This window comes from Salminus brasiliensis, chromosome 6 (genome assembly GCF_030463535.1).
Source record: "Salminus brasiliensis chromosome 6, fSalBra1.hap2, whole genome shotgun sequence".
Taxonomy (NCBI): domain Eukaryota; kingdom Metazoa; phylum Chordata; class Actinopteri; order Characiformes; family Bryconidae; genus Salminus; species Salminus brasiliensis.
In genome coordinates this window covers 30,614,094-30,623,992 of record NC_132883.1, presented here as the reverse complement: position 1 = coordinate 30,623,992, position 9,899 = coordinate 30,614,094, and the positions used below count along the sequence as shown (strand labels likewise).

Below are 9,899 nucleotides of genomic sequence, written 5' to 3'. Positions count from 1 at the left end.
GAGAATAGTGGAGAACGATGGTGCCAAAGTCACCTGGTGGTGTCCAGGACACGGTCACCTGGAAAACAGAAGACCGCAGCATTACTCTTTAGGGTCGATACTTTTTTACAGAAGAATCTCCAACAGTGAGAACACCGACCTGAGGAGTTGCCGCACCGATAGTGCTGCAGTTAAAACGGTCGTGTTGGAGGAGTCACAGGCAGCTTCCAGCCTCGTCTTCCGTGGGTGGAGTTTGGACTGCCTCTACAACAGCAGCTGGATCAGTCGGTCAGGCTTGACGACCTCCCTGCAGAGCATCTGGAGAGCTTGTTCCTCTGCGGTCGCCAAAAGCAGTACAGCTTGACCTAGCTGGACCTATAGATTCAGTAAGGGGGCGGTGAAGTTCAGAAAGGTTCCAGGTCTATATCGTAGTGCTACTAAATGACTTCATTCAAAGAGAGATGTGTATACGCTCAACAGGCAGGAGAAACTAAGCTAATAATGACCACTCAGAGCTTCTAGCAAGACACCAGCTTTAACCTGCCTCTGACCGTTTCCACAGCTTAAACTATGGGGTTTTAGCGCCCCCACAAGGACGAAGAGAGGAACAGCAACAGCCTCTGAGCAGTAGTTCAATAAACACCAGGACGTTGACCAAGAACACAAATTTAGCAAATATCCACAGAATTACACCATCCATACTAACCTAAAACAGCTCAGAACAGTGAAACATGTGAAGAAATAACAGCAAACCATGAATATTCAGTAATACATAGATAAACACTGAAGCTACGTTGCTAAGGAGAAAGCTAGCATAGCAACAGAACTAAGCCATTCCCAAACTAAATGAACAGCAGCTTACTTTGTGTCACAGACTCTAAATGAAAGACACCCACAGTCACACAGCTTGAGCAGTTTCTAAAGGGCTCGTTTGTGCTGCACACTGCTGCTTCTTGGGAGAGGAGACGACGAGCCTCCGTGAGACAGAGGACTGTACAGCAGCACAGGGAGCAGAGAGCTCCAGGATCACAGCAGCTGTCTCAGAGGAAGGAGACAGAGCTGAGAGTAAAGACTAGAAAGGAGGGCCGGTCGCTCGACGCTCTGTGTCGAATCACGAGTCGAGCTTCTAAAGAAGAACCGAATCCAAACACGCGCTCAAACATACCGGAGATCACGTGATCGCCGGAAGTGACGCCTCGTTACGCAATCACGTTTCAAGGCGCTTGACCAGAATAGCGAACGAAATCCTGTCAAAATAAAAGTCCCTCCTAAACCCGAATAAAAATATTTTTAGACTCTTGAAATTGAAAATGATCAACTAGTTTAAGAAAACAGTGTTTACAACCATTTAACAGCTTATTAAAAGTAACTCAAATTAATAACTGTAAATAATAACAGATATAAAGGATCATTTTTTCTATACTTAATCTTAATCAGGACACATACACCTTAAATAAAAGTGGCATTATGAAGGAAAATATACAGCTTTAGACACTAGCACCATGTTTATCCCGTAACGATAAAGTAAAGCAAAGCAAATAAAAAAAAAAAAAGAAAAACTAAAATGGGTATGATGCCACAAGGTTTGCTCACCTGGATTTGGGGATTTTCTGCCTTTCTTCTCTGCAGATCCTCTCCGTAAGGTTGGATGGGGACATCAGTGGACAGCCTTTTTTAGGTCTCTCCAGAAATTTCTGATAGGGTGTAAGGCAGGGCTCTGGTTGGCCACTCAGTAGTATTCACAGAGTCGTCTCTAAGCCATTCCTGCGTTGTCTTGAGTCATTGTCTTGTTGGAAGGTGAATCTTTGCCCTGTCTGAGGTCCTGTGTGCTCTGGATCAGGTTTCCATTAAGAATATATCTGAACTCCATTCAGCTTTCCCTCAACCCTGACCCAGTCTCCCTGTCCCAGACCCTGAGATATACCCCCACAGCATGAAGCTTCACTGAAAGAATGGTGTTGGGCAGGTAACTAGCAGGACTTAGTTTTCACAAGGAAACTCCAGCACCTCTGCAGAGTCAGTACGCCTTCTCCTTTTGGCTGCTGGACTTCCTGAGGGGGGACAGGAGGCACTCCTACTGGTAGAGGGAACTGACTGGCTCACAGGGTCAGACTTGGCACAGGAGAGCGCATCATCTTCCCCTTTGTAGGCAACCTCTGTGTCTGAGCCTTTACTTGTTGAGGCCACATCAGCTGGTGGTGCTGGCAGTGGAGCACTTGTGATCCTCCTGAAGGTTTGCCTCCCAGGATGACATGCACTGCCCCAAAAAAATATCATATTCCTATAATCTGCCACGACATCCTCACTACAACATTAAACGCTGTTTCAGATACAGGTTTGAGATACAAGTGAGAAACTGAAACTGTGTTAGTCTGAAAAGCATCAATGAGACACGATCACTTACAGATGAATATTTCTAGCTGAAGTAATGATGTACTATATAAAGACTAAACAGATTTTAAGAATCACACAAAAGATTCCGTTATTCCAATAAAATCTGACCAACTCCCACACAGTCCTCTCTGAGAGAAAGATGAAGATTAGAACAAGCTTTACGTTTAGTGACCTGTAGACCTGTAGCAGAAATAGTTAGAGACACAACCACAATAATAGTAATGAACAGCCTGTAATCAGAGCAGGACAGAACAGTGGTGAACTGTAATCAGAGCAGGACAGAACACACAACTGGAGAGTTCTCTGAAAGCTGGTGTAAAGAGAGAAGTTTTCACTCCAGATTTAAAGACTGAGAGTGTGTCTGATTCCTGTAGATTAACAGGGAGATTGTTCCAAAGTTGGGGGCTTTATAAAAGAACGCTCTTCCTCCTGCACTGGTTTTTCTAATATGTGGGACTGATAATAGGCCAGCATCTTGTGAGCAAAGTGTACGTGGAGGGTTGTAAGGTGTAAAAAGTTCCTCCAGATAATGTGGGGTCAGATCATTGAGAGATTAATATGTTAGAAGTATTTTATAATCTGTACTGAATTTAACAGGTAACCAGTGTAAGGATGAAAGAACTGGACTAATATGATCAGATTTCCGTGGCAGCAGCATTCTGAACAAGCTGGAGCTTATGAAGAGATTTACCTGAACTTTCAGCCAAGAAAAAGCTCTCAGAGAATTCAGATGTCAGTCTGTTCAGATGTTTTGGTCCATACCTTCAATACCTTCAACCAGAATCCAGACTCTCATTGGAAGCTATAGGAAGCGTTTAGAGGCTGTTATTTCTGAAAAAGGAGAATCTAATAAATATTGATGTAATTCATCTGTTGGGGTGTCCAAATTTATGCACCTGCCTAATTTCATTTAAATAATTATTGCACTTTCTATAAATCCTATTTACTTTATTTCACTTCTCAAATATCAGTGTTCGTCTGCTTCATGATCTATTTAACTAAAATTACTGATCTGAACAGCCAATGATTAATAAAGCAAAATCATTCAGAACAGAATTCATTTCCCAGTAAATTCTTACATTTAGAATGGGTTCCTCACTGGGTTTCAAAATCCTCTTTACAGACTGTCTACATTTTCTCCCACCTTATCCTATTCAGCATAGTCTGGTTCTGCCAGCCACCACTACCCCTACAGCTACTAGTCAGTCCTGGCCTGGCACCTTCTTGATGTTCCTGGAGAGAACAATGGACCCCAGACAGCTCAGGTGAAGCTCATTTCGGTGTTAGAGAACCGAATGCAGCCGAAAGCTCTTAGTTGTCCATTAAGTCAGCACAGACGCACCTGTCCCGCAGCCCGCAGCGGAGCGAGAATAGCTGAGAAAATGGCTCGCTCATTAATCGTTATGTGGTCACGTGGTAGAAGACTATGATCCTGGTGTCTGGCTTTTTCAAAACAGTGTTTTGAAGAACCTGATGCTCGAGCAAAAGCAGTACTTGAACTAGTACATACTGACCTAGCTGTTCCTATAGATCCAGGGTGCAAAAGGGGTTGTAGAGACACTCTGGCGTTTACTGAGGATAACTCGGGTGTAGTCTGTGAACTTCCTGAAAATGAAGGGTGAAAGTGTAGAAGCTACAGAGTGATGCTGGACTGACTTTTCTCCATATGGAACAATAAATGTATTTGTTCAGATAATGGCACAGAGTTCACAGCAAGGGATTTTCAGTCATTGTCTGAATATTTTGATTCTCAGGGTTGATCAAACCAGAGACTTTTTCAGGGATCCAAATTTATTAAAATTTGAAGTTTCGAAGACAACCGTGAGACTGAAATGATCTTAAGGCAATGCTTTGGACATCTTTGTCCTTTGAGTCTGGATCGCTGCAAAAAGTCAATGGTCTAAAACCAATCTGAAAATTGAAATATCAAAAGGGATCCGGATTAAAGTAACCAGAAGGTCTAAGAATACGGCGTTTCGTCTCCTCCTGTTTATTCTAAATTCGTAAGGCAAACAGTCTATTTCATTTACTTACAGTCACCTCGGGTACAGAGTCTCGGAGTCAGTAGAGTGGTGGAGTTGATCAGAAAGAAAGGCATAAGGCTTGAGACCTCAGCACCTTGATCACAACATCTAAAAAATTGGAGAAGCCTATTTGATATGGAAAGGTGAATGCTAGTAGAGATCAAATTACCTAAAGAATTCTGGACATCTGTTGTAATAACCACTGCAGTCAGTCGCAACAAGGACTCAAATATTTAATATAAATATTAAAATGATAAACTCCTAAACAACAACAATGTTAAAACCAATATTCTGACATTACAATTACAAACTATGTGGGGGACAGGTTATGAAGTAGGAGTGTGAGTAGGTGCTGAACAGAGAGATAATGCAGAGCTATAGCTATTGTAGGAACAGGTTATGAAGTAGGAGTGTGAGTAGGTGCTGAACAGAGAGATAATGCAGAGCTATAGCTAATGTAGGAGCAGGTTATGAAGTATGTTTGTGAGTAGGTGCTGGACATATGATCAGCATTAATGTTAAAGTGCTGATTAAGTATGTGTATCTGAGCAAACATCAGGGCACAGCAGGAGGAACAGGGCACCACAGCACATGCAAAAGAGATAAAGAGAGAAACGAAAGGAAGAAAGAAAGGGTTAGGAGACTTGTGTAAAAAAGCTCTGCTGAGTAGAGGGACAGGCCTGATTCTGGAACATGGATCAATGGACACCTCCATGGCAGGGCATCTCAGTACGAGAGAGAGAGGAGGGGGGGGGTGGTGTTAGGATGGTTGTGTTGGAACTCTGCTGAGTAGCGGGACAGGCCCGATACCAAAACACAGGAACTGACCCAAAAAAAGGGCAACTCCAGACAGGCAGCTCAGGAAATGAGGGGGGAGAGATCTAAAACAATTGGACAATTGTGGCAAATCTAAGGAATGGAAAAAGGGGGCAATATTTAAGGTTTCCTTTGGGACATATGGCTTCTGAATATAGAGGCTGTAAAAAGCATCATTGCTTCTTGGTGACAAAGGCAAAAAAAAGGGACAAATCAAATGCAATAGAATTATTCCTAAAGAAATCATTCACTGCTCCCAACAAAAGTCTGATCGTCCACTGAACCCTGATTCAACATAAGAAATTCGGTTAATTCACTCCTGATTTGAGGGCTTTGAAAGATTTGTGCCTTGAAGATAAAATGTATTGCTTAGTGCTCGGATTAAGTTAAGGTGAAAACCGTCTGTGGTGGTGGAGGCACCCTCTGCTTTTCCAGGCCACAGGCAGCCTCCAGCCTCGTCTTCAGTCGGTGGAGTTTGGACTGCCTCTACAACAGCAGCAGTCAAGCTTAACGACCTCCTTGCAGAGCACCTGGAGATCTTACACCTCAGGGGTCGCCAAGTTCCTCCAGAGTAAACGCAGATAGAAACACACAACGGTCAGGGAGAGAGTACTGTACAGTATGTTCATCAAAACCATCTGGAGACAAATAAAACAATGTAAAAATGGAGGATTCTTCTATTCAGCCTTGGACAGAGCTCCATGTAACGCATCAGGTTCTCTGCTCTGTCAGATCAAGAATATTCTACTGGGTCTATTTTAAGAGGAATAGACCTATACTAGGGCAGCAGAAAAACCTGAATCTGTACATTGTAGGTTTAGACTGAAAGCTCCCAATAAGTCACGTTCTAGTAAATTTTGTGTTTTACTGATCTATTACCCAATTTCACCTTCACAGGACTGCAAAAATGTTGAGTGGTAAGCCTGAAACATCCACTGTTAGAATTGTGTCCGTACTGATGGATATGGGTACTGACTCCTTCATAAGTACTGAAACTGTTGTACTCACTATCTTATTTGGCACAGTCACCTCGGGTACAGAGTCTCGGAGTCAGTAGAGTGCCTGAATTGACTCAGAATCACTCATTGGGATGACGGCGGCCGCCTCTGTCTGTTTCTGATCCTGTCTCTGAAAACTCTGGACCCAGAGGAATATTGGGATCTCGGTGGAACCTCCAAAACTGTGGTAGTGGGATTTGCTTCTCTGCACTTAAAGAATCAACTCAATCAGTCAGTCTTAGGAATGTAGAGAAACACTTTAATCCTGCAGTAAACGTAACGCCGGTGGAAGACTTCAGAACGGAGTCTGACAAAAACACCTTGCTGTACAGTCAGTCAGTTACACTTGTCAGTAAGTGGGCGGAAGGGAGGGGGGGTGTCTGGGGGGTTAAAGACGATGATCCTGGTGTCTGACTTTTTCTGAACAGTGTACAGAAGTGTACAGCAGTGCTTCTTCAGGGCCAAGCTGCATCAGGAGAATAGTGGAGAACGATGGTGACAAAGCCACCTTGCAATGTCCGGAACACGGGCACCTGCAAAACAGGAGACCGCAGCATTACTGTTCAGGGTTTTTACAGAAGAATCTCCAAGAGTGAGAACACCGCCCTGAGGACTCGGGTGAGGTGAAGAGCTGAGGTCCTCGAACCAGCTGGCAGATGTGAAAAACGGCTGAAGTGGAGGAACAGTCCTCGGCTTTTCCCAGCCACGCTGACACTTCCAGGCCCTCTCAGGCGCGGGAGAGGAGACGCTGACCCTCTGTGTCCCCCGCGGTCACGATGGAGGTGACGGGCAGCCCCAGCCTTGTCTTCCGCCAGTGGAGTTTGGACTGCCTCTACAACAGCAGCTGGATCTGCCGTAATGGATCTTGACGACCTCCTGAAGAGCTCCTGAGTAAAAACACAGAAGATAAAACAAATAAAAAGACATAGCCACAAAAATAGTACCAAGTCCCCCATTAAAGTACCAAGACAGAAACTGAACCAAAAAAGGGCAACTCCAGACAGGCAGCTCAGGACATGAGGAGAGAGAGAAAATGAAGAAGATTAGAACAAGCTTTACGTTTAGTGCCCTGTAGACCTGTAGCAGAAATAGTTAGAGACACAACCACAATAATAGTAATAAACAGCCTGTAATCAGAGCAGGACAGAATAGTGGTGAACTGTAATCAGAGCAGGACAGAACAAAGAACTGGAGAGTTCTCTGAAAGCTGGTGTAAAGAGAGAAGTTTTTACTCCAGATTTAAAGACTGAGAGTGTGTCTGATTCCTGTAGATTAACAGGGAGGTTGTTCCAAAGTTGGGGGCTTTATAAAAGAACGCTCTTCCTCCTGCACTGGTTTTTCTAATATGTTGGACCGATAATAGGCCAGCATCTTGTGAGCGGAGTGTACGTGGAGGGTTGTAAGGTGTAAAAATTTGGGCAACTATGATAATTTTGACGATTTTCCTTTATAAAATTAATGGTTATTCAGATCATCAATTTCAGTTGAATACATCAAAGTAGATGAACACAGTGATATTTGAGAAGAGAAATGAAGTTTATAGGATTTACAGAAAGTGTGCAATAATTATTTAAACAAAATTAGGCAGGTGCATAAATGTGGGCACCCTTGTTTTATTGATTTGAATACCTTTAGCACAAACTATTAAAACACTAAATTTGTTTTCTAAGCTCATTGACCCTTGACCTACATATACATGTGAATCCAATTATGAGAAGGAGGTTAAAGTGGCCAGTTGCAAGTTTTTCTCCTCTTCTTCTCTGAAGAGTGGAAACATGGGAGCCTCAAAACAACTCACAAATGACCTGAAAACAAAGATCGTTCAACATCATGGTTTAGGGGAAGGATACAAAAAGCTCTCTCAGATTTCAGCTGTCAGTTTCCACTGTGACATTGTAGTGTTTAGACTGTAGGTTAAGGTTTAGACTGAAAGCCCCCAATAAGTCACTTCCTAGTAAATTCAGGGGGCAATGTATGGAGACTATAAAACCAGTGTTTTACTGTTCCATTACCCAATTTCAACCAATTTAAAATAACTTCATTGACAATGGCTGCTTTAGGGGCTAGAGATCGTATATTTAACAGCCCAAATTTAACAGTAGAACTGCTTGTACTTGGAAAGATGGAAGAATTTATATAAAATCTAAGATTTTTAAAGCAGATTTTCCGACGTTACAATTACAAACCATGACAGTCTCAATACTGCAGGATTTGAGTGAAATGCTCAGAGTATCACTGATCTATTACGTTTTAATAGAAGCAGAAATGTGACAGAATAAATGGGTGGAAACATGTAAATCACTTACCTGCCAATTATGCAGTTCATTAACCTGACAGTGTGACTGGGAGGGGTCAGTCAGTCCTGGTCTGGCACCTTCTTTATGTTCCCGGAGAGAACGATGTACCCCAGGCGGCTCAGGTGAAAAGGCGTACGACCTCAGCAGCTCTATATATGAATTTCAATGACTCTACGCTGAGAGAGAGAAAGCATAACCTTTCAAAGAGGAGAGTATGTGGAGCAGCATGCTACACTTACAAACATGACAGATAGAAGCTAGAGTCAAAATGTGAAAGGGAGTCTTTGTAGGGACAGACAAGAACAGTCCATCATACCTAGTCTACTATCCAGACACAGGGAAAGCCCTTAAACACAGGCTTGTGAAATTTCATACAAAGTGTGTTAAAGAACAGCAAACCCAGACTGACCAGTCAATGAAAGCTGATGATCCCAAGATGAGATGGGTGCACCCCCCCATTCCAACAGCCAGCAGTGTTGATCAGACTCCAGAAGAGGTTCAAGAGTCTAAAACTGATGCTCAAGATGATGCTCAAACAGAGGGAGACAGACATGGTACACACGTTTCAAAGAGAGATGGGAAAGCACTTCATGACTGGGTGTCAGATACTGACCAAATTCATTTTTAATACAAGCAGAGAAATTACAGAATAAATGGTTATTAAAATAGAAAAACTATGTAAAATTACTTACCTGCCAACTATTCAGTTCACTAAAATCAGGAACTCGCTGCATCGGGAGGAGAACAGTAAAGAATGATTGTGTCAAAGGCATCACGCTGCCACAGTGCCAAGGGAAGCAACCTGGTGAAGTTGGCATCTGGAAAACAGGAGACAGTGGTGTTACTCTTGGGGCTCAATACTTTAAGTGGTTTTCAGTAGAATATCCATCAATGAGAACACTGCCCTGAGGGGTTGTCCTTGAGGGATGAAGCAGGTGAAGGCTGCTGAGTAGAGGGACAGGCCTGATACTAAGAAGCAGGAACTGAACCAAAAAAGGGCAACTCCAGACAGGCAGCTCAGGACATGAGGGGAGAGAGAAAAAGACAAAGATTATTTAAACAAAATTAGGCAGGTGCATAAATGTGGGCACCCTTGTTGTTTTATTGATTTGAATACCTTTAGCACTAATTATTAAAACACTAAATTTGTTTTGTAAGCTCATTGACCCTTGACCTACATATACATGTGAATCCAATTATGAGAAGGAGGTTAAAGTGGCCAGTTGCAAGTTTTTCTCCTCTTCTTCTCTGAAGAGTGGAAACATGGCAGCCTCAAAACAACTCACAAATGACCTGAAAACAAAGATCGTTCAACATCATGGTTTAGAAGAAGGATACAAAAAGGTCTCAGATTTCAGCTGTCAGTTTCCACTGTGAGGAACACGGTGAGG

General features: G+C 42.9%; 1 long non-coding RNA gene across 1 annotated transcript; it reads right to left on the bottom strand.

Moving 5' to 3' along the window:
- Positions 1-5,768: 5,768 nt before the first annotated feature.
- Positions 5,769-9,674, bottom strand: LOC140556893 (uncharacterized). Its single transcript, XR_011979769.1, has 4 exons — positions 9,201-9,674; positions 8,918-9,038; positions 8,518-8,684; positions 5,769-7,098 (listed from the first exon to the last, which is right to left on the bottom strand). It is a non-coding gene; the product is annotated as an uncharacterized lncRNA (long non-coding RNA).
- Between the last annotated feature and the right edge of the window lie 225 nt (positions 9,675-9,899).